General features: G+C 50.0%; 1 long non-coding RNA gene across 1 annotated transcript in view; it reads left to right on the top strand.

The window, feature by feature from the left end:
• Nucleotides 1–24,630, top strand: part of LOC149982581 (uncharacterized) — a 338,493-nt gene that overhangs the window by 229,882 nt on the left and 83,981 nt on the right. The gene's annotated exons all lie outside the window — the stretch shown is intronic.

The raw sequence follows: 24,630 nt of genomic DNA, 5'->3' as shown, positions 1-24,630 counted from the left end.
GTCTGCTGAGAGAGCTGTCCTAACATAAATGCTTGGTTTGCTTTCGCTGTAAAGCTTTTTTGAAATATGACATGCCAGGTGGATTAACAACAAGCTAAGCTGTGTTTTGATATATTGCACTTGTGATTTCATGAAAATTTAATATTTTTAGTAATTTAATTTAAATTTGGCGCTCTGCAATTCAGCGGATTTTGATGAAAATGATCCCTCTAAATGGATGGGTGCCCAAGAAGTTAAGAAAGCCTACCCAAAGAGTATCCATAAGAAGTAGGAGAAAAGCCAGCAAAGAAACAGACCAATAGCAAAGCTCAAAAAGCCACCATGCCAGAAAGAAACTATTCATCTAAACAGTGTCTGAATGTAGACATTTATGCACTGTTGTGACCCACTTTCACAACCTAAACTGTTTCCTCGGTGAGAGGACACCATGCCACTCATTTTTCAAAGCATGTCGTACTGATCTTACAAACTTTCTCGGATCAGAAAAATAAGCCTCAAGAAACTTTTTTCCCCTTGCTCTCATTCAGGAACCTTGTTAGTTCCCTTAACATACACTTTGAACCCTCTGCTTGACCCATTGAACCGCTCTGGACCCATTGAGGAGGAGTCTGAAAAAAAGGACTCCTCATTATCCTCTTTCTCAGACTCACTTTCTTCCTCCTCATCTCCCATCCTGACCAGCTGCTCTTCATGTCTGGCCAGGGCCTCCCCCCACCACCAGGCAAAGGTTCCTTGGTGCCTTTGACCACACCAGCCTCTCACCTCCCAAATTCTTTATTCTCCCACATTTTTATTTTCTGCTTGACACCCCCCCCACCCTAGTCTCTTACACTTCCCCACTATATTCTCCTCATCCACTAGCATAACCTGACTAGACCCAGCCTCATCTACACCACCATCCATAACCTGACTAGCCCCAACCTCATCTACACCACCATCCATTGCATGACTAGGCCCAGCCTCAGCTACCCCACCATCTCTAGCCTGACTAGGCTCAACCTTATCTACAACACCATGACTAGGCCCAGCCTCTGCTGCCTGCGTCTCATTGCCCCCTGCACGTTGACCTCGATTTCCCCCACTGGCGATTGTACCCTCACCTTGTCTACGGCCTTTATCCTGTTATGGCTGGGGGTTCCGCTAGCAGAACGTTTCAACAACATCCAGTGAAATTGCAGAGTGCCAAATTCACATTGTTTTTGTTGTTGAAATATTTAACTTTCATACAATCGCAAGTGCAATACACCACATTAAAGCTTTTCTTCTTGTTAATCCAGTCACCGTGTCAGATTTCAAAAAGGCTAAAATAGCAAACAATGCTATTATCTGAGGACAGCACCCCATCAAACAAACACATGACAATCATATTTCATCTTCTTCTGTTGGCACTCTAAAATGTCCCATAAACATCACAAATTGTCCTTTTGTTCGATACATTCCGTCATTATATCTCCAAAATGTCAATTTATTCGGCGCATTTGATTCAGAAAAACACCAGTTCCAACTCCCCCAACATGACTACCATTTATCTAATTAGTTACCTGTAATCTTGGTCCAAACATTTCAAACAACTTTTCTAATCCATCTTTAGGTATTTTAAAACATAAATAATCGCTAAAATCTAAGACAGATAAACTGTGTTCAATACCGGATAAAATGAAAGTGGAGCGCCCCAAACACAACAGCACACTAGACTCGACACTCAGTCTGAACAGCTATACTTCTTCATTACTCAAAAGAAAGAAAGAAAAACATCTACCAATTTCTAAAGACGGTTGCAATCTAGTGGAAGCCCTAGGAACTGCAACCAGATGCCTCATGAATCTAGATTCCCATAGAAAACCAATTGAAAACACAGTGAACTCAAAAAACAATTCCTGGATGGTTTGTCCTTGGGTTTTCACCTGCTAAATAAGTACTGTTATACTCACAGATTTTAACAGTTTTAGAAACTTTAGAGTCTTTTCTATCCAAATCGACCAATTATATGCATATCCTAGCTTCTGTGCCTGAGTAGCAGGCAGTTTACTTTGGGCCCGCTTTTCATTCGGACGTGAAAATACCGCCCCCTATCCCAAACAGGTTATGTGGGCACGCAAAGCTCTTATGCCCCAAATGCCCACATTCAAAACACCGTAGACTGTCTGTGCTGGCAAACCCTGTGTAGAGCCCCTCCCCATGCTTCACTTTAAAATGCACATTTAGCTGTTGCTCATTGTTATTCAGAAACATGAACACTTGCCTTCGGGAACGAAACAACATGCTTAACGACATCTGCCTGATAACCTGCATGACAGTACACGGAAACCTCTAGCAAACTTACCAATGTGACTCAGCACTTTCCTAATTTGATCATTTGAAAATGTGCGACTACCACACTGGTCAAAGGGGTACAAAGAGGCAAAATTGGCATCAACACACCCCTTACAAATATTCCACTAGGAAAGAGCCTACCAACCAAAATGTGTTATTTTCATGAACACAACCACAGCTTTGTTCATTCTGGAAGCAGAATATATAAATTCAGCTCCTACCTGTTCACCGACCGCGAACAGAACCTCCTCCACCTTAACTCCATTCTCAGGAACACAGCTGAATCCATGCCGTAACGACAGCATCTCCTCCGCACTAGGCGGAGAGGCCATCGTGCACACCACACCTTCCAAACCCCAGGAAACTAAAATTCTGTCCTCTTCCACCCTAACTTTGGGAAAACGGTGGATACCACTAAAACAAATAGTGCATTTACCCTCCACCATAGAGAAGAAAAATTTAAAGAAAAGACCAAGGACAGAATCAAGAAAATAAGTCAGGACAGAGCCCTCCATACCAAACACTCAAACTACAAAAAACTCCCAGCATGCACTGCAAGAGAGAGAGAGAGTAGATCCCTGCTGTTTCCTCTGTGCTGTGTATGATGCCACCCCTTCCCCCTCCCCTCACACATTCTCTCCATTTTGTTATGTATCACCTGACTGGAACAGACCTGAAGTTATCTGCACCAGCACCTCCTGACCCTCGGACCACTACTACATTCACCCTCCCACCCCACCCCTTCACCCCCTCCGCAGGCTCACCCCTTCACCCCCTGGGCAGAGCAGGCTCACTCCTTCACCCCCTGGGCAGAGCAGGCTCACTCCTTCACTCCCTGGGCAGAGCAGGCTCACCCCTTCCCCCCTGGGCAGAGCAGGCTCACTCCTTCACTCCCTGGGCAGAGCAGGCTCACTCCTTCACCCCCTGGGCAGAGCAGGCTCACTCCTTCAGTCCCTGGGCAGAGCAGGCTCACCCCTTCACCCCCTGGGCAGAGCAGTTTCACTCCTTCACCCCCTGGGCAGAGCAGGCTCACTCCTTCACCCCATGAGCAGAGCAGGTTCACCCCTTCACCCCCTGGGCAGAGCAGGCTCACTCCTTCACCCCATGAGCAGAGCAGGTTCACCCCTTCACCCCCTGGGCAGAGCAGGCTCACCCCTTCACCCCCTGGGCATAGCAGGCTCACTCCTTCACCAGTTGTGTGGCTTAACATTAAGACTGGGTATTACATGCTAAACGCTTCATTCTACTTGGTACACATGCCACATACACACACAAACACACATGTGATATGTTGTTGATAACACTCTGTGGCTCGCGGCTTTCTTTAGTGAAATTCTCAACCCTCAAGCCCAGGGTGTGAAGGGGTGAGCCTGCGGAGGGGGTGAAGGGGTGAGCCTGCTCTGCCCAGGGTGTGAAGGGCTGAGCCTGCAGAGGGGGTGAAGGGGTGAGCCTGCGGAGGGGGTGAAGGGGTGAGCCTGCTCTGCCCAGGGTGTGAAGGGCTGAGCCTGCTCTGCCCAGGGTGTGAAGGGCTGAGCCTGCGGAGGGGGTGAAGGGTTGGGGTGGGGGGGTGAAGGGGTGAGCCTGCTCTGCCCAGGGTGTGAAGGGCTGAGCCTGCAGAGGGGGTGAAGGGGTAGGGTGGGGGGGTGAAGGGGTGAGCCTGCGGAAGGGGTGAAGGGGTAGGGTGGGGGGGTGAAGGGGTGAGCCTGCTCTGCCCAGGGTGTGAAAGGCTGAGCCTGCGGAGGGGGTGAAGGGGTGAGCCTGCGGAGGGGGTGAAGGGGTGAGCCTACGGAGGGGGTGAAGGGGTGAGCCTGCTCTGCCCAGGGTGTGAAGGGCTGAGCCTGCAGAGGGAGTGAAGGGGTGAGCCTGCAGAGGGGGTGAAGGGGTGAGCCTGCAGAGGGGGTGAAGGGGTGAGCCTGCGGAGGGGGTGAAGGGGTGAGCCTGCGGAGGGGGTGAAGGGGTGAGCCTGCTCTGCCCAGGGTGTGAAGGGGTGAGCCTGCGGAGGGAGTGAAGGGGTGAGCCTGCGGAGGGGGTGAAGGGGTGAGCCTGCAGAGGGGGTGAAGGGGTGATTCTGCGGAGGGGGTGAAGGGGTGAGCCTGCGGAGGGGGTGAAGGGCTGAGCCTGCGGAGGGGGTGAAGGGGTGAGCCTGCGGAGGGTGTGAAGGGCTGAGCCTGCTCTGCCCAGGGTGTGAAGGGCTGAGCCTGTGGAGGGGGTGAAGGGGTGAGCCTGCGGAGGGGGTGAAGGGGTAGGGTGGGGGGGTGAAGGGGTGAGCCTGCGGAGGGGGTGAAGGGCTGAGCCTGCGGAGGGGGTGAAGGGCTGAGCCTGCGGAGGGGGTGAAGGGGTGAGCCTGCGGAGGGTGTGAAGGGCTGAGCCTGCTCTGCCCAGGGTGTGAAGGGCTGAGCCTGCGGAGGGGGTGAAGGGGTGAGCCTGCGGAGGGGGTGAAGGGGTAGGGTGGGGGGGTGAAGGGGTGAGCCTGCGGAGGGGGTGAAGGGCTGAGCCTGCGGAGGGGGTGAAGGGCTGAGCCTGCGGAGGGGGTGAAGGGGTGAGCCTGCGGAGGGTGTGAAGGGCTGAGCCTGCTCTGCCCAGGGTGTGAAGGGCTGAGCCTGCGGAGGGGGTGAAGGGTTGGGGTGGGGGGGTGAAGGGGTGAGCCTGCTCTGCCCAGGGTGTGAAGGGCTGAGCCTGCGGAGGGGGTGAAGGGGTAGGGTGGGGGGGTGAAGGGTGAGCCTGCGGAAGGGGTGAAGGGGTAGGGTGGGGGGGTGAAGGGGTGAGCCTGCTCTGCCCAGGGTGTGAAAGGCTGAGCCTGCGTAGGGGGTGAAGGGGTAGGGTGGGGGGGTGAAGGGGTGAGCCTGCGGAGGGGGTGAAGGGGTGAGCCTGCTCTGCCCAGGGAGTGAAGGAGTGAGCCTGCTCTGCCCAGGGTGTGAAGGGCTGAGCCTGCGGAGGGGGTGAAGGGGTGAGCCTGCTCTGCCCAGGGTGTGAAGGGCTGAGCCTGCGGAGGGGGTGAAGGGGTGAGCCTGCGGAGGGGGTGAAGGGGTAGGGTGGGGTGGTGAAGGGGTGAGCCTGCGGAGGGGGTGAAGGGGTGAGCCTGCTCTGCCCAGGGTGTGAAGGGCTGAGCCTGCAGAGGGGGTGAAGGGGTGAGCCTGCGGAGGGGGTGAAGGGGTGAGCCTGCAGAGGGGGTGAAGGGGTGAGCCTGCTCTGCCCAGGGTGTGAAGGGCTGAGCCTGCGGAGGGAGTGAAGGGGTGAGCCTGCGGAGGGGGTGAAGGGCTGAGCCTGCGGAGGGGGTGAAGGGCTGAGCCTGCGGAGGGGGTGAAGGGGTGAGCCTGCGGAGGGGGTGAAGGGGTGAGCCTGCGGAGGGGGTGAAGGGGTGAGCCTGCGGAGGGGGTGAAGGGGTGAGCCTGCTCTGCCCAGGGTGTGAAGGGCTGAGCCTGCGGAGGGGGTGAAGGGGTGAGCCTGCGGAGGGGGTGAAGGGGTGAGCCTGCGGAGGGGGTGAAGGGGTGAGCCTGCTCTGCCCAGGGTGTGAAGGGGTGAGCCTGCGGAGGGAGTGAAGGGGTGAGCCTGCGGAGGGGGTGAAGGGGTGAGCCTGCAGAGGGGGTGAAGGGGTGATTCTGCGGAGGGGGTGAAGGGGTGAGCCTGCGGAGGGGGTGAAGGGCTGAGCCTGCGGAGGGGGTGAAGGGGTGAGCCTGCGGAGGGTGTGAAGGGCTGAGCCTGCTCTGCCCAGGGTGTGAAGGGCTGAGCCTGTGGAGGGGGTGAAGGGGTGAGCCTGCGGAGGGGGTGAAGGGGTAGGGTGGGGGGGTGAAGGGGTGAGCCTGCGGAGGGGGTGAAGGGCTGAGCCTGCGGAGGGGGTGAAGGGCTGAGCCTGCGGAGGGGGTGAAGGGGTGAGCCTGCGGAGGGTGTGAAGGGCTGAGCCTGCTCTGCCCAGGGTGTGAAGGGCTGAGCCTGCGGAGGGGGTGAAGGGGTGAGCCTGCGGAGGGGGTGAAGGGGTAGGGTGGGGGGGTGAAGGGGTGAGCCTGCGGAGGGGGTGAAGGGCTGAGCCTGCGGAGGGGGTGAAGGGCTGAGCCTGCGGAGGGGGTGAAGGGGTGAGCCTGCGGAGGGTGTGAAGGGCTGAGCCTGCTCTGCCCAGGGTGTGAAGGGCTGAGCCTGCGGAGGGGGTGAAGGGTTGGGGTGGGGGGGTGAAGGGGTGAGCCTGCTCTGCCCAGGGTGTGAAGGGCTGAGCCTGCGGAGGGGGTGAAGGGGTAGGGTGGGGGGGTGAAGGGTGAGCCTGCGGAAGGGGTGAAGGGGTAGGGTGGGGGGGTGAAGGGGTGAGCCTGCTCTGCCCAGGGTGTGAAAGGCTGAGCCTGCGTAGGGGGTGAAGGGGTAGGGTGGGGGGGTGAAGGGGTGAGCCTGCGGAGGGGGTGAAGGGGTGAGCCTGCTCTGCCCAGGGAGTGAAGGAGTGAGCCTGCTCTGCCCAGGGTGTGAAGGGCTGAGCCTGCGGAGGGGGTGAAGGGGTGAGCCTGCTCTGCCCAGGGTGTGAAGGGCTGAGCCTGCGGAGGGGGTGAAGGGGTGAGCCTGCGGAGGGGGTGAAGGGGTAGGGTGGGGTGGTGAAGGGGTGAGCCTGCGGAGGGGGTGAAGGGGTGAGCCTGCTCTGCCCAGGGTGTGAAGGGCTGAGCCTGCAGAGGGGGTGAAGGGGTGAGCCTGCGGAGGGGGTGAAGGGGTGAGCCTGCAGAGGGGGTGAAGGGGTGAGCCTGCAGAGGGGGTGAAGGGGTGAGCCTGCTCTGCCCAGGGTGTGAAGGGCTGAGCCTGCGGAGGGAGTGAAGGGGTGAGCCTGCGGAGGGGGTGAAGGGCTGAGCCTGCGGAGGGGGTGAAGGGCTGAGCCTGCGGAGGGGGTGAAGGGGTGAGCCTGCGGAGGGGGTGAAGGGGTGAGCCTGCGGAGGGGGTGAAGGGGTGAGCCTGCGGAGGGGGTGAAGGGGTGAGCCTGCTCTGCCCAGGGTGTGAAGGGGTGAGCCTGCGGAGGGGGTGAAGGGGTAGGGTGGGGGGGTGAAGGGGTGAGCCTGCGGAGGGGGTGAAGGGGTGAGCCTGCTCTGCCCAGGGTGTGAAGGGCTGATCCTGCAGAGGGGGTGAAGGGGTGAGCCTGCGGAGGGGGTGAAGGGGTGAGCCTGCGGAGGGGGTGAAGGGGTGAGCCTGCTCTGCCCAGGGTGTGAAGGGCTGAGCCTGCGGAGGGGGTGAAGGGGTGATCCTGCGGAGGGGGTGAAGGGGTGAGCCTGCTCTGCCCAGGGTGTGAAGGGCTGAGCCTGCAGAGGGGGTGAAGGGGTGAGCCTGCGGAGGGGGTGAAGGGGTGAGCTTGCTCTGCCCAGGGTGTGAAGGGCTGAGCCTGCGGAGGGGGTGAAGGGGTGAGCCTGCGGAGGGAGTGAAGGGGTGAGCCTGCGGAGGGGGTGAAGGGGTGAGCCTTCGGAGGGGGTGAAGGGGTGAGCCTGCGGAGGGGGTGAAGGGGTGAGCCTGCTCTGCCCAGGGGGTGAAGGGGTGAGCCTGCGTAGGGAGTGAAGGGGTGAGCCTGCGGAGGGGGTGAAGGGGTGAGCCTGTGGAGGGGGTGAAGGGGTAGGGTGGGGGGGTGAATGTACTAGAACAGCCAGTAAATGTAGTCATGTATTTCTGATGCTAAACACAGTGATGCTGTCCTGATGCCTTTCTACACTGAAGAGGATGAAAATGCATATGATTTATGAAACACACGCTATTGATTCTACCAGCAAGCTGCCTGCACACACAAGGGCCTGTCGAGTGTGTGTGTGTGTGTGTGTGAGTAAGTGTAAGTGGTACTGTAGTCAGGATGCAGCGGCTAAAAAACTGCACTCATTTTCTCAAGAGCCCAGGGATTGTTAGCAATTGTAGCTAACGAGCCCTTCATACCGATCAATTACACGCACGTGCACACGCACACACCTTTCTCTCCTTCTGGTCTCTCCCTCCCTGTCCCTAACAACTTCAATAGGTTTGGGTTTTGCTGAGGCGTTGTGGACGAGGATGATGGATGGGCGTAAGCATCTGCATCTGGTACCAAAGGTTGCAAGTTTGAAAACAGTGATAGAAAGTTGTTTTGAGATTTTGGTTTTAAGCCTATCCTGAACCTTAACCCTTACCACAACCATTCAGAGTTAATGCCTATCCTAAACCTTAACCCTTACCATAACCATTCAGAGTTAATGCCTAACCTAAACCTTAACCCTTACCATAACCATTCAGAGTTAATGCCTATCCTAAACCTTAAACCTTACCATAACCATTCAGAGTTAATGCCTAACCTAAACCTTAACCCTTACCATAACCATTCAGAGTTAATGCCTATCCTAAACCTTAACCCTTACCATAGCCATTCAGAGTTAATGCCTATTCTAAACCTTAAACCTTACCATAACCATTCAGAGTTAATGCCTAACCTAAACCTTAACCCTTACTGTTACGGTGCGTGAATGAGGACCCAAAAGCGAATCAACTTAAACAGAGCTTCTTTAATTACCAAACATAGGTAGGCTCAGATGGACCGGCAGATTCCGACAGGACAGGACAAGGTTACAGCAAACATGACGACAGTCTGGTTCAGGCATGAATGACACAAACAAACAAGAATCCGACAAGGACAGGAGCAGAAACAGAGAGAGATATTGGGACCTAATCAGAGGGAAAAAAGGGAACAGGTGGGGAACGGGGTGAATGGGTAGTTAGAGGAGACAAGGGACAGCTGGGGGAAAGCGGGGGAGAAAAGGTAACCTAACACGACCAGCAGAGGGAGACAGGGTGAAGGGAAAGGACAGAGACAAGACAACATGACAGTACATGACAGTACCCCCCCACTCACCGAGCGCCTCCTGGCGCACTCGAGGAGGAAACCTGGCGGCAACGGAGGAAATCATCAATCAGCGCACGGTCCAGCACGTCCCGAGAGGGAACCCAACTCCTCTCCTCAGGACCGTACCCCTCCCAGTCAACTAGGTACTGATGACCACGGCCCCGAGGACGCATGTCCAAGATTTTACGGACCCTGTAGATAGGTGCGCCCTCGACAAGGATGGGGGGGGGGGGGGAAGACGAGCGGGGGCGCGAAGAACGGGCTTAACACAGGAGACATGGAAGACCGGGTGGACGCGACGAAGATATCGCGGAAGAAGAAGTCGCACTGCGACAGGATTAATGACCTGAGAGATACGGAATGGACCAATGAACCGCGGGGTCAACTTGCGAGAAGCCGTCTTAAGGGGAAGGTTCTGAGTGGAGAGCCAAACTCTCTGACCGCGACAATATCTAGGGCTCTTAGTTCTACGCTTATTAGCAGCTCTCACAGTCTGCGCCCTATAACGGCAAAGTGCAGACCTGACCCTCTTCCAGGTGCGCTCGCAACGTTGGACAAAAGCCTGAGCGGAGGGGACGCTGGACTCGGCGAACTGAGATGAGAACAACGGAGGCTGGTACCCGAGGCTACTCTGAAAAGGAGATAGCCCGGTCGCAGACGAAGGAAGCGAGTTGTGGGCGTATTCTGCCCAGGGGAGCTGTTCTGACCAAGACGCAGGGTTGCGAAAAGAAAGACTGCGTAAGATGCGACCAATAGTCTGATTGGCCCGTTCTGCTTGACCGTTAGACTGGGGGTGAAAGCCGGAAGAGAGACTGACGGAAGCCCCAATCAAACGGCAAAACTCCCTCCAAAATTGAGACGTGAATTGCGGACCTCTGTCCGAAACGACGTCTGACGGAAGGCCATGAATTCTGAAAACATTCTCGATGATGATTTGTGCCGTCTCTTTAGCAGAAGGAAGCTTAGCAAGGGGAATGAAATGAGCCGCCTTAGAGAACCTATCGACAACCGTAAGAATAACAGTCTTCCCCGCTGACGAAGGCAGTCCGGTGACAAAATCTAAGGCGATGTGAGACCACGGTCGAGAGGGAATAGGAAGCGGCCTGAGACGGCCGGCAGGAGGAGAGTTACCGGACTTAGTCTGCGCGCAGACCGAACAAGCAGCCACGAAACGACGCGTGTCATGCTCCCGGGTGGGCCACCAGAAACGCTGGCGAATGGAAGCAAGCGTACCCCGAACGCCAGGGTGGCCGGCTAACTTGGCAGAGTGAGCCCACTGAAGAACGGCCAGACGAGTAGGAACGGGAACGAAAAGAAGGTTCCTAGGACAAGCGCGCGGCGACGGAGTTTGAGTGAGTGCTTGCTTTACCTGCCTCTCAATTCCCCAGACAGTCAACCCGACAACACGCCCCTCAGGGAGAATCCCCTCGGGGTCAGTGGAGGCTACTGAAGAACTGAAGAGACGAGACAAAGCATCAGGCTTGGTGTTCTTAGAGCCCGGACGATAAGAAATCACGAACTCGAAACGAGCGAAAAACAGCGCCCAACGCGCCTGACGCGCATTAAGTCGTTTGGCAGAACGGATGTACTCAAGGTTCCTATGGTCAGTCCAAACGACAAAAGGAACGGTCGCCCCCTCCAACCACTGTCGCCATTCGCCTAGGGCTAACCGGATGGCGAGCAGTTCGCGGTTACCCACATCATAGTTACGTTCCGACGGCGACAGGCGATGAGAAAAATACGCGCATGGGTGGACCTTGTCGTCAGAGAGGGAGCGCTGAGAAAGGATGGCTCCCACTCCCACCTCTGACGCGTCCACCTCGACAACGAACTGTCTAGAGACGTCAGGTGTAACAAGGATAGGAGCGGATGTAAAACGATTCTTGAGGAGATCAAAAGCTCCCTGGGCGGAAACGGACCACTTAAAGCACGTCTTGACAGAAGTAAGGGCTGTGAGAGGAGCTGCCACCTGACCGAAATTACGGATGAAACGACGATAGAAGTTCGCGAAGCCGAGAAAGCGCTGCAGCTCGACGCGTGACTTAGGGACGGGCCAATCAATGACAGCTTGGACCTTAGCGGGATCCATCTTAATGCCTTCAGCGGAAATAACAGAACCGAGAAATGTGACGGAGGAGGCATGAAAAGTGCACTTCTCAGCCTTCACAAAAAGACAATTCTCTAAAAGGCGCTGGAGGACACGTCGAACGTGCTGAACATGAATCTGGAGTGACGGTGAAAAAATCAGGATATCGTCAAGGTAAACGAAAACAAAGATGTTCAGCATGTCTCTCAGGACATCATTGACTAATGCCTGAAAGACAGCTGGAGCGTTAGCGAGGCCGAAAGGAAGAACCCGGTATTCAAAGTGCCCTAACGGAGTGTTAAACGCCGTCTTCCTCTCGTCCCCCTCCCTGATGCGCACGAGATGGTAAGCGTTACGAAGGTCCAACTTAGTGAAAAACCTGGCTCCCTGCAGGATCTCGAAGGCTGAAGACATAAGAGGAAGCGGATAACGATTCTTCACTGTTATGTCATTCAGCCCTCGATAATCTATGCAGGGGCGCAGAGACCCGTCCTTCTTCTTGACAAAAAAAAACCCCGCTCCGGCGGGAGAGGAGGAGGGGACTATGGTACCGGCGTCAAGAGCTACAGACAAATAATCTTCGAGAGCCTTACGTTCAGGAGCCGACAGAGAGTATAGTCTACCCCGGGGGGGGGTGGTTCCCGGAAGGAGATCAATACTACAATCATACGACCGGTGTGGAGGAAGAGAGGTGGCCCTGGACCGACTGAACACCGTGCGCAGATCGTGATATTCCTCCGGCACCCCTGTCAAATCACCAGGCTCCTCCTGTGAAGAAGAGACAGAGGAAACAGGAGGGATAGCAGACATTAAACATTTCACATGACAAGAGACGTTCCAGGAGAGGATAGAATTACTAGACCAATTAATGGAAGGATTATGACAAACTAGCCAGGGATGGCCCAAAACAACAGGTGTAAAAGGTGAACGAAAAATTAAAAAAGAAATGGTTTCACTATGATTACCAGAAACAGTGAGGGTTAAAGGTAGCGTCTCACGCTGAATCCTGGGGAGAGGACTACCATCCAGGGCGAACAAGGCCGTGGGCTCCTTTAACTGTCTGAGAGGAATGTCATGTTCCCGAGCCCAGGTCTCGTCCATAAAACAGCCCTCCGCCCCAGAGTCTATTAAGGCACTGCAGGAAGCTGACGAACCGGTCCAGCGTAGATGGACCGACAAGGTAGTGCAGGATCTTGAAGGAGAGACAGGAGTAGTAGCGCTCACCAGTAGCCCTCCGCTTACTGACGAGCTCTGGCCTTTTACTGGACATGAAGTGACAAAATGACCAGCGGAACCGCAATAGAGACAGAGGCGGTTGGTGATTCTCCGTTCCCTCTCCTCAGTCGAGATGCGGATACCTCCCAGCTGCATGGGCTCAGCACCCGAGCCGGCAGAGGAAGATGGTAGTGATGCGGAGAGGGAGGCGACGGAGAGCGCGAGCTCCTTTCCACGAGCTCGGTGACGAAGATCAACCCGTCGCTCAATGCGAATAGCGAGTTCAATCAAGGAATCCACGCTGGAAGGAACCTCCCGGGAGAGAATCTCATCCTTTACCTCTGCGCGGAAACCCTCCAGAAGACGAGCGAGCAAGGCCGGCTCGTTCCAGCCACTGGAGACAGCAAGAGTGCGAAACTCAATAGAGTAGTCTGTTATGGATCGATTGCCTTGACATAGGGAAGACAGGGCCCTGGAAGCCTCCTCCCCAAAAACAGATCGATCAAAAACCCGTATCATCTCCTCCTTAAAGTCTTGATACTGGTTAGTACACTCAGCCCTTGCCTCCCAGATTGCCGTGCCCCACTCACGAGCCCGTCCAATAAGGAGAGATATGACGTAGGCGACACGAGCAGTGCTCCTGGAGTAAGTGTTGGGCTGGAGAGAAAACACAATATCACACTGGGTGAGGAACGAGCGGCATTCAGTGGGCTCCCCAGAGTAACACGGCGGGTTATTGATTCTGGGCTCCGGAGATTCGAAAGCCCTGGAAGTGGCCGGTGGATCGAGGCGGAGATGGTGAACCTGTTCTGTGAGGTTGGAGACTTGGGTGGCCAGGGTCTCAACGGCATGTCGAGCAGCAGACAATTCCTGCTTGTGTCTGCCTAGCATCGCTCCCTGGATCTCGACGGCTGAGTGGAGAGGATCCGAAGTCGCTGGGTCCATTCTTGGTCGGATTCTTCTGTTACGGTGCGTGAATGAGGACCCAAAAGCGAATCAACTTAAACAGAGCTTCTTTAATTACCAAACATAGGTAGGCTCAGATGGACCGGCAGATTCCGACAGGACAGGACAAGGTTACAGCAAACATGACGACAGTCTGGTTCAGGCATGAATGACACAAACAAACAAGAATCCGACAAGGACAGGAGCAGAAACAGAGAGAGATATTGGGACCTAATCAGAGGGAAAAAAGGGAACAGGTGGGGAACGGGGTGAATGGGTAGTTAGAGGAGACAAGGGACAGCTGGGGGAAAGCGGGGTAGAAAAGGTAACCTAACACGACCAGCAGAGGGAGACAGGGTGAAGGGAAAGGACAGAGACAAGACAACATGACAGTACATGACACTTACCATAACCATTCAGAGTTAATGCCTATCCTAAACCTTAAACCTTACCATAACCATTCAGAGTTAATGCCTAACATTAAGATGGGGAAGTTCATGCCTATCCTAAACCTTAACCATTACCATAACCATTCAGAGTTAATGCCTATCCTAAACCTTAACCCTTACCATAACCATTCAGAGTTAATGCCTAACCTAAACCTTAACCCTTACCATAACCATTCAGAGTTAATGCCTATCCTAAACCTTAACCCTTACCATAGCCATTCAGAGTTAATGCCTATTCTAAACCTTAACCCTTACCATAACCATTCAAAGTTAATGCCTATCCTAAACCTTAACCCTTACCATAACCATTCAGAGTTCATGCCTATCCTAAACCTTAACCCTTACCATAACCATTCAGAGTTAATGCCTATCCTAAACCTTAAACCTTACCATAACCATTCAGAGTTAATGCCTATCCTAAACCTTAACCCTTACCATAACCATTCAGAGTTAATGCCTATCCTAAACCGTAACCCTTACCATAACCATTCAGAGTTAATGCCTATCCTGAACCTTAACCCTTACCATAACCATTCAGAGTTAATGCCTATCCTAAACCTTAACCCTTACCATAACCATTCAGAGTTAATGCCTAACCTTAAGATGGGGAAGTTCATGCCTATCCTAAACCTTAACCCTTACCATAACCATTCAGAGTTAATGCCTATCCTAAACCTTAACCCTTACCATAACCATTCAGAGTTAATGCCTATCCTAAACCTTAAACCTTACCTTAACCATTCAGAGTTAATGCCTATCCTAAACCTTAACCCTTACCATAACCATTCAGAGTTAATGCCTATCCTAAACCTTAACCCTTACCATAACCATTCAGAGTTAATGCCTAACCTAAACCTTAACACTTACCCTAACCATTCAGAGTTAATGCCTATCCTAAACCTTAAACCTTACCATAACCATTCAGAGTTAATGCCTAACCTTAAGATGGGGAAGTTCATGCCTATCCTAAACCTTAACCCTTACCATAACCATTCAGAGTTAATGCCTATCCTAAACCTTAACCCTTACCATAACCATTCAGAGTTAATGCCTATCCTAAACCTTAACCCTTACCATAACCATTCAGAGTTAATGCCTAACCTAAACCTTAACCCTTACCATAACCATTCATAGTTAATGCCTATCCTAAACCTTAACCCTTACCATAGCCATTCAGAGTTAATGCCTATTTTAAACCTTAATCCTTACCATAACCATTCAGAGTTAATGCCTATCCTAAACCTTAACCCTTACCATGACCATTCAGAGTTAATGCCTATCCTAAACCGTAACCCTTACCATAACCATTCAGAGTTAATGCCTATCCTAAACCTTAACCCTTACCATAACCATTCAGAGTTAATGCCTATCCTAAACCCTAAACCTTACCATAGCCATTCAGAGTTAATGCCTATCCTAAACCTTAACCCCTACCATAACCATTCAGAGTTAATGCCTATCCTAAACCTTAAACCTTACCATAACCATTCAGAGTTAATGCCTAACCTTAAGATGGGGAAGTTCATGCCAAACCTAAACCTTAACCCTTACCATAACCATTCAGAGTTAATGCCTATCCTAAACCTTAACCCTTACCATAACCATTCAGAGTTAATGCCTATCCTAAACCTTACCCCTTACCACAACCGTTCAGAGTTAATGCCTATCCTAAACCTTAACCCTTACCATAACCATTCAGAGTTAATGCCTATCCTAAACCTTAACCCTTACCATAACCATTCAGAGTTAATGCCTAACCTAAACCTTAACCCTTACCATAACCATTCAGAGTTAATGCCTATCCTAAACCTTAACCCTTACCATAGCCATTCAGAGTTAATGCCTATTCTAAACCTTAACCCTTACCATAACCATTCAAAGTTAATGCCTATCCTAAACCTTAACCCTTACCATAACCATTCAGAGTTAATGCCTATCCTAAACCTTAACCCTTACCATAACCATTCAGAGTTAATGCCTATCCTAAACCTTAAACCTTACCATAACCATTCAGAGTTAATGCCTATCCTAAACCTTAAACCTTACCATAACCATTCAGAGTTAATGCCTAACCTTAAGATGGGGAAGTTCATGCCTATCCTAAACCTTAACCCTTACCATAACCATTCAGAGTTAATGCCTATCCTAAACCTTAACCCTTACCATAACCATTCAGAGTTAATGCCTAACCTAAACCTTAACACTTACCCTAACTATTCAGAGTTAATGCCTATCCTAAACCTTAAACCTTACCATAACCATTCAGAGCTAATGCCTAACCTTAAGATGGGGAAGTTCATGCCTATCCTAAACCTTAACCCTTACCATAACCATTCAGAGTTAATGCCTATCCTAAACCTTAACCCTTACCATAACCATTCAGAGTTAATGCCTATCCTAAACCTTAAACCTTACCATAACCATTCAGAGTTAATGCCTAACCTTAAGATGGGGAAGTTCATGCCTATCCTAAACCTTATCCCTTACCATAACCATTCAGAGTTAATGCCTATCCTAAACCTTAACCCTTACCATAACCATTCAGAGTTAATGCCTATCCTAAACCTTAAACCTTACCATAACCATTCAGAGTTAATGCCTATCCTAAAACTTAACCCTTACCATAACCATTCAGAGTTAATGCCTATCCTAAACCTTAACCCTTACCATAACAATTCAGAGTTAATGCCTAACCTAAACCTTAACCCTTACCATAACCATTCAGAGTTAATGCCTATCCTAAACCTTAACCCTTACCATAGCCATTCAGAGTTAATGCCTATTCTAAACCTTAACCCTTACCATAACCATTCAGAGTTAATGCCTAACCTAAACCTTAACCCTTACCATAACCATTCAGAGTTAATGCCTATCCTAAACCCTAAACCTTACCATAGCCATTCAGAGTTAATGCCTACCCTAAACCTTAACCCCTACCCTAACCATTCAGAGTTAATGCCTATCCTAAACCTTAACCCTTACCATAACCATTCAGAGTTAATGCCTATCCTAAACCTTAAACATTACCATAACCATTCAGAGTTAATGCCTAACCTTAAGATGGGGAAGTTCATGCCTATCCTAAACATTAACCCTTACCATAACCATTCAGAGTTAATGCCTATCCTAAACCTTAACCCTTACCATAACCATTCAGAGTTAATGCCTATCCTAAACCTTAAACCTTACCATAACCATTCAGAGTTAATGCCTAACCTTAAGATGGGGAAGTTCATGCCTATCCTAAACCTTAACCCTTACCATAACCATTCAGAGTTAATGCCTAACCTTAAGATGGGGAAGTTAATGCCTATCCTAAACCTTAACCCTTACCATAACCATTCAGAGTTAATGCCTAACCTTAAGATGGGGAAGTTCATGCCTATCCTAAACCTTAACCCTTACCATAACCATTCAGAGTTAATGCCTAATCTTAAGATGGGGAAGTTCATGCCTATCCTGAACCTTAACCCTTACCCTGACCATTCAGAGTTAATGCCTATCCTTAAGATGGGGAAGTTCATGCCTATCCTGAACCTTAACCCTTACCCTAACCATTAAGAGTTAATGCCTAACCTTAAGATGTGGAAGTTCATGCCTATCCTGAACCTTAACCCTTACCCTAACCATTCAGAGTTAATGCCTATCCTTAAGATTGGGAAGTTCATGCCTATCCTGAACCTTAACCCTTACCCTAACCATTCAGAGTTAATGCCTAACCTTAAGATGGGGAAGTTAATGCCTATCCTGAACCTTAACCCTTACCATAACCATTCAGAGTTAATGCCTAACCTTAAGATGGGGAAGTTCATGCCTATCCTGAACCTTAACCCTTACCCTAACCCTTCAGAGTTAATGCCTATCCTAAACCTTAACCCCTACCCTAACCATTCAGAGTTAATGCCTATCCTAAACCTTAACCCTTACCATAACCATTCAGAGTTAATGCCTATCCTAAACCTTAAACATTACCATAACCATTCAGAGTTAATGCCTAACCTTAAGATGGGGAAGTTCATGCCTACCCTAAACATTAACCCTTACCATAACCATTCAGAGTTAATGCCTATCCTAAACCTTAACCCTTACCATAACCATTCAGAGTTAATGCCTATCCTAAACCTTAAACCTTATCATAACCATTCAGAGTTAATGCCTAACCTTAAGATGGGGAAGTTCATGCCTATCCTAAACCTTAACCCTTACCATAACCATTCAGAGTTAATGCCTAACCTTAAGATGGGGAAGTTAATGCCTATCCTAAACCTTAACCCTTACCATAACCATTCAGAGTTAATGCCTAACCTTAAGATGGGGAAGTTCATGCCTATCCTAAACCTTAACCCTTACCATAACCATTCAGAGTTAATGCCTAACCTTAAGATGGGGAAGTTCATGCCTATCCTAAACCTTAACCCTTACCATAACCATTCAGAGTTAATGCCTATCCTAAACCTTAACCCTTACCATAACCATTCAGAGTTAATGCCTAATCTTAAGATGGGGAAGTTCATGCCTATCCTGAACCTTAACCCTTACCCTGACCATTCAGAGTTAATGCCTATCCTTAAGATGGGGAAGTTCATGCCTATCCTGAACCTTAACCCTTACCCTAACCATTAAGAGTTAATGCCTAACCTTAAGATGTGGAAGTTCATGCCTATCCTGAACCTTAACCCTTACCCTAACCATTCAGAGTTAATGCCTATCCTTAAGATGGGGAAGTTCATGCCTATCCTGAACCTTAACCCTTACCCTAACCATTCAGAGTTAATGCCTAACCTTAAGATGGGGAAGTTAATGCCTATCCTGAACCTTAACCCTTACAATAACCATTCAGAGTTAATGCCTAACCTTAAGATGGGGAAGTTCATGCCTATCCTGAACCTTAACCCTTACCCTAACCCTTCAGAGTTAATGCCTATCCTTAAGATGGGGAAGTTCAAGCCTATCCTGAACCTTAACCCTTACCATAACCATTCAGAGTTAATGCCTATCCTTAAGATGGGGAAGTTCATGCCTATCCTGAACCTTAACCCTTACCCTAACCATTCAGAGTTAATGCCTAACCTTAAGATGGGGAAGTTCATGCCTATCCTGAACCTTAACCCTTACCCTAACCATTCAGAGTTAATGCCTAACCTTAAGATGGGGAAGTTCATGCCTATCCTAAACCTTAACCCTTACCATAACCATTCAGAGTTAATGCCTATCCTAAACCCTAAACCTTACCATAGCCATTCAGAGTTAATGCCTATCCTAAACCTTAACCCCTACCCTAACCATTCAGAGTTAATGCCTATCCTAAACCTTAACCCTTACCATAACCATTCAGAGTTAATGCCTATCCTAAACCTTAAACATTACCATAACCATTCAGAGTTAATGCCTAACCTTAAGATGGGGAAGTTCATGCCTATCCTAAACATTAACCCTTACCATAACCATTCAGAGTTAATGCCTATCCTAAACCTTAACCCTTACCATAACCATTCAGAGTTAATGCCTATCCTAAACCTTAAACCTTACCATAACCATTCAGAGTTAATGCCTAACCTTAAGATGGGGAAGTTCATGCCTATCCTAAACATTAACCCTTACCATAACCATTCAGAGTTAATGCCTAACCTTAAGATGGGGAAGTTAATGCCTATCCTAAACCTTAACCCTTACCATAACCATTCAGAGTTAATGCCTAACCTTAAGATGGGGAAGTTCATGCCTATCCTAAACCTTAACCCTTACCATAACCATTCAGAGTTAATGCCTAACCTTAAGATGGGGAAGTTCATGCCTATCCTAAACCTTAACCCTTACCATAACCATTCAGAGTTAATGCCTATCCTAAACCTTAACCCTTACCATAACCATTCAGAGTTAATGCCTAATCTTAAGATGGGGAAGTTCATGCCTATCCTGAACCTTAACCCTTATCCTGACCATTCAGAGTTAATGCCTATCCTTAAGATGGGGAAGTTCATGCCTATCCTGAACCTTAACCCTTACCCTAACCATTAAGAGTTAATGCCTAACCTTAAGATGTGGAAGTTCATGCCTATCCTGAACCTTAACCCTTACCCTAACCATTCAGAGTTAATGCCTATCCTTAAGATGGGGAAGTTCATGCCTATCCTGAACCTTAACCCTTACCCTAACCATTCAGAGTTAATGCCTAACCTTAAGATGGGGAAGTTAATGCCTATCCTGAACCTTAACCCTTACCATAACCATTCAGAGTTAATGCCTAACCTTAAGATGGGGAAGTTCATGCCTATCCTGAACCTTAACCCTTACCCTAACCCTTCAGAGTTAATGCCTATCCTTAAGATGGGGAAGTTCAAGCCTATCCTAAACCTTAACCCTTACCATAACCATTCAGAGTTCTTGCCTATCCTGAACCTTAACCCTTACCATAACCATTCAGAGTTCATGCCTATCCTAAACCTTAACCCTTACCATAACCATTCAGAGTTCATGCCTATCCTGAACCTTAACCCTTACCATAACCATTCAGAGTTAATGCCTATCCTTAAGATGGGGAAGTTCATGCCTATCCTGAACCTTAACCCTTACCCTAACCATTCAGAGTTAATGCCTAACCTTAAGATGGGGAAGTTCATGCCTATCCTGAACCTTAACCCTTACCCTAACCATTCAGAGTTAATGCCTAACCTTAAGATGGGGAAGTTCATGCCTATCCTAAACCTTAACCCTTACCATAACCATTCAGAGTTAATGCCTAACCTTAAGATGGGGAAGTTCATGCCTATCCTAAACCTTAACCCTTACCATAACCATTCAGAGTTCATGCCTATCCTGAACCTTAACCCTTACCATAACCATTCAGAGTTCATGCCTATCCTAAACCTTAACCCTTACCATAACCATTCATAGTTCATGCCTATCCTGAACCTTAAACCCTTTGAAATGTGATGTTTAGAAGAACTTAGAAATTGGACATTTGAGAAACATCAGTCTAATTCTGATGTGAGACTGTGAGAGCTTGTTGCCTGTGCTCTGTGTGGAGAGGTGAGTCTATAGCCTCCCACCTGCTACTCTAGAAATCAAATTAAATCAACTTTTATTGATCGCATACACATATTTATCAGATGTTATTGAGGGTGTAGCGAAATGCTTGTGTTCCTAGCTCCAACAGTGCTGTAGTATCACACAAATCTAAAAGTAAAAGAATGGAATTAAGAAATATATAAATATTAGGATGAGCAGTGTCGGAGTGGCATTGACTGAAATACAGTAGAATAGAATATAGTACATACATATGAAATGAGTATAGCAGTATATAAACATTATTAAATTGACTAGTGTTTCTTTATTAATTTGACCAGTGATTCCATGTCTATGTACATAGGGAAGCAGCCTCTAAGGTGCAGGGTTGAGTGCTGTAGTTGTCCTGGAGGGCAGGTAGTGTGCCCCTGATGATGCATTGGTCAGACCGCATCACCCTCTGGAGAGCCTTGCGGTTGAGGGCGGTGCAGTTTCCTTACCAGTCGGTGATACAGCCCGACAGGATGCTCTCAATTGTGCATCTGTACAAGTCTATGAGGGTCTTATGGGCCAAGTTAACATTTCTTCAGTCTCCTAAAGTTGAAGATGCGCCTTCTTCACCACACTGTCTGTGTACGTGAACCATTTCAGATCGTCAGTGACATGTACGCCGAGGAACTTGAAGCTTTCCAGATTCTCCACTGTGATGTGGATAGGGGCTTGCTCCCTCTGCTGTTTACTGAAGTCCGCGATCTGCTCCTTAATTTTGTTGACATTGTTTTTCAGTCTCTCTCTCCCTGCTTTGATGCACCTGTACTGACCTCGCCTTCTGGATGATAACTGGGTGAACAAGCAGTGGCTCGGGTGGTTGTTGTCCTTGATTATCTTTTTGGCCTTCCTGTGACATTGGGTGCTGTAGGTGTCCTGGAGGGCAGGTAGTTTGCCCCCGGTGATGCGTTGGGCTGACCGCCCCACCCTCTGGAGAGCCCTGCGGTTGCGGGCGGTGCAGTTTCCGTACCAGGCGGTGATACAGCCCAACAGGATGCTCTCAATTGTATATCTGTAAAAGTTTGTGAGGGTTTTAGGGGCCAAGCCAAATTTCTTCAGCCGCGTGTGGTTGAAGAGGCGCTGTTGTGCCTTCTTAACCACACTGTCTGTGTGGGTGGACCTTTTCAGTTTGTCAGTGATGTGTACGCCGAGGAACTTGAAGCTTTCCACCTTCTCCACTGCAGTCCCGTCGATGTCGATAGGGGGATGCTCCCTCTGCCATGATCATCTCCTTTGTTTTGTTGATGTTGAGTGAGAGGTTATTTTCCTGGCACAACTCCGCCAGGGCTCTCACCTCCTCCCTGTTGGCTGTCTCGTCATTGTTAGTAATCAGGCGTACTACTGTTGTATCGTCTGCAAACTTGATGATTCATTTGGAGGCATTCGTGGCCACGCAGTCATGGGTGAACAGGGAGTAGAGAAGGGGGCTGAGCACGCACCCTTGCGGGGCCCCTGTGTTGAGGATCAGCGAAGTGGAGGTGTTGTTTCCTAACTTCACCACCTGGGGGCAGCCCGCCAGTTGCATAGGGCGGGGTTCAGACCCAAGGCCTAAAGCTTAATGATGAGCTTGGAGGGTACTATGGTGTTAAAGGCTGAGCAATAGACAACAAATAGCATTCTTACATAGGTATTCCTCTTGTCCAGATGGAATAGGGAAGTGTGCAGTGCGATGGCGATTGAATTGTTGGTGGATTAATTGGGGCGGTATGCAAATTGAAGTGGGTCTAGGGTGTCAGTTAAGGTGGAGGTGGTATGATCCTTGACTAGTCTCAAAGCACTTCATGATGACAGAAGTGAGTGCTACGGGCGATAGTCATTTAGTTCAGTTAACTTTGCTTTCTTTGGTAAAGGAACGATAGTGGACATCTTGAAGCAAGTGGGGACAGCAGACTGGGACAGGAAGAGATTGAATATGTCCGTAAACACTCCATCCAGCAGGTCTGTGCATGCTCTGAGGATATGGCTAGGGATCCCGTCTGGGACGGCCGCCTTGCAAGGATTAACACGCTTAAATGTCTTACTCACGTCGGCCACGGAGAACGAGAGCCCACAGTCCTTGGTGGCGGGCTACGTCGGTGGCACTGTGTTGTCTTCAAAGCGGGCAAAGAAGGTGTTTAGCTTGTCTGGAAGTAAGACATCGGTGTCCGCGATGGTTATCTTTTTGGGGGGGCTGGTTATCTTTTTGTAGTCTGTGATTCTCTGTAGACCCTGCCACATACGTCTCATGTCTGAGCCATTGAATAGCGACTCCACTTTGTCTCTGTACCGTTTCTCCTGTTTGAATGCCTTACGGAGGGAATAAATACATTGTTTCTATTCTAACCATATTCCCAGTCACCTTGCGATGGATCGCACTTTCAGTTTTGCACGAATGCTGCCATCTATCCACGGTTTTTGGTTTGGGTAGGTCACAGTGGGAACAACGTCCCCTATACACTTCCTGATGAACTCAGTCACTGTGTCTGTGTATACTTCAATGTTATTCCCAGAGAGTGTCCTGAAATTGCATTGTCTCTCGCGCTCTCTCTCTCTCTCTTTCTCTCTCTCTTTTTTCTACTGTTACATTGTTATTGATTTTTGCATTGTTGGGTTTTGAGTTTGCAAGAAAGGCATTTAACGATACTTGTGCATGTGACATTAAAACTTGAAACTCTCCCTCCTTGTCATGAGTCCGACCGAGGGTGTTTCCCTTTCCCGGGCAGGTGGCGCTCGGCGGTCGTCGTCACCGGCCTATTAGCTGCCATTGATTGTTTTTCCTCCCCTTCCTTGTATGTTGAGTGGTAGCACCTGTGGATGTTTAATTAGTTTGTCTTTATTAGACAGCCGGCCCGCCTGGTTGTTGTGCGGGATTATTTCTATGTAACCTTCGGCTCTGTGGTATAGGCACGTGTTAGTGCCCGGTCGGGATTGTTTCCCATTGTACATTTTGATTCCCTGTGTTTTGGGAACGTAACTTTTTTGTGAGCACCCTGTGGTGCGTTGGTGCGATTAAAAGACGCGCAGCATTGAACTCTCTGTCTCTTGCATTTGACTCCACACCCATGACACCTGGAGCATTGCAGAATCCCGCACCTATCAAATTGAATGGAGTCAGCAGGAGCAGCAGCCAACCCTCTCCCATCGATGGAGGAAAGGGTTCTCCACCACACCACCGTCCTTCATCGGATCGGATCCGCGATGGATCAAGTGATGGAGAGAATGGACAGATGGGAGAGGAGTGGGCTCCTCTCTCCACCTTTGGCACCCACGGTTCCGGACTCCCCATCTCCCGACTCCAGCACCCTCCGTCTGACGCTACCGAGGGCTTATGATGGAGCGGCGGCGGGTTGCCAGGGGTTTCTGCTCCAGCTGGAGCTATACCTGGCCACCATCAGACCCACTCCCTCAGGAGCAGAGAGGGTGAGTGTCCTCATCTCCTGCCTCACGTCGTGCCCTGGAATGGGCGAACGTCGGTGGAGAGTCCAGACCAGGGTTCCACGGTGTGCATTCCCCCCGAGTATGCCGATTTGGCAATCGCTTTCAGTAAAGTGAAAGCGACTAAATTTCCACCTTATCGACCGGGAAGGGATTGTACGATAGATCTCCAGGTAGACGCTGTGCTTCCCAAGAGTCACGTGTACCCGCTGTCCCAGGAGGAGACGTTAGCAATGGAGACATATGTCACGGAGGCGCTGGGACAGGGGTACATTCGGTCCTCCATTTCACCCGTCTCCTCAAGTTTCTTTTTTGTGAGGAAAAAGGAGGGAGGCTTGCGT

This window comes from Oncorhynchus mykiss, chromosome 7 (genome assembly GCF_057628025.1).
Source record: "Oncorhynchus mykiss isolate SJ-2025 chromosome 7, ASM5762802v1, whole genome shotgun sequence".
In the NCBI taxonomy this organism is placed as follows: Eukaryota; Metazoa; Chordata; class Actinopteri; order Salmoniformes; family Salmonidae; genus Oncorhynchus; species Oncorhynchus mykiss.
Note: the sequence above shows the minus strand (reverse complement) of the source record. Positions and strands in the feature narration are given on the sequence as shown.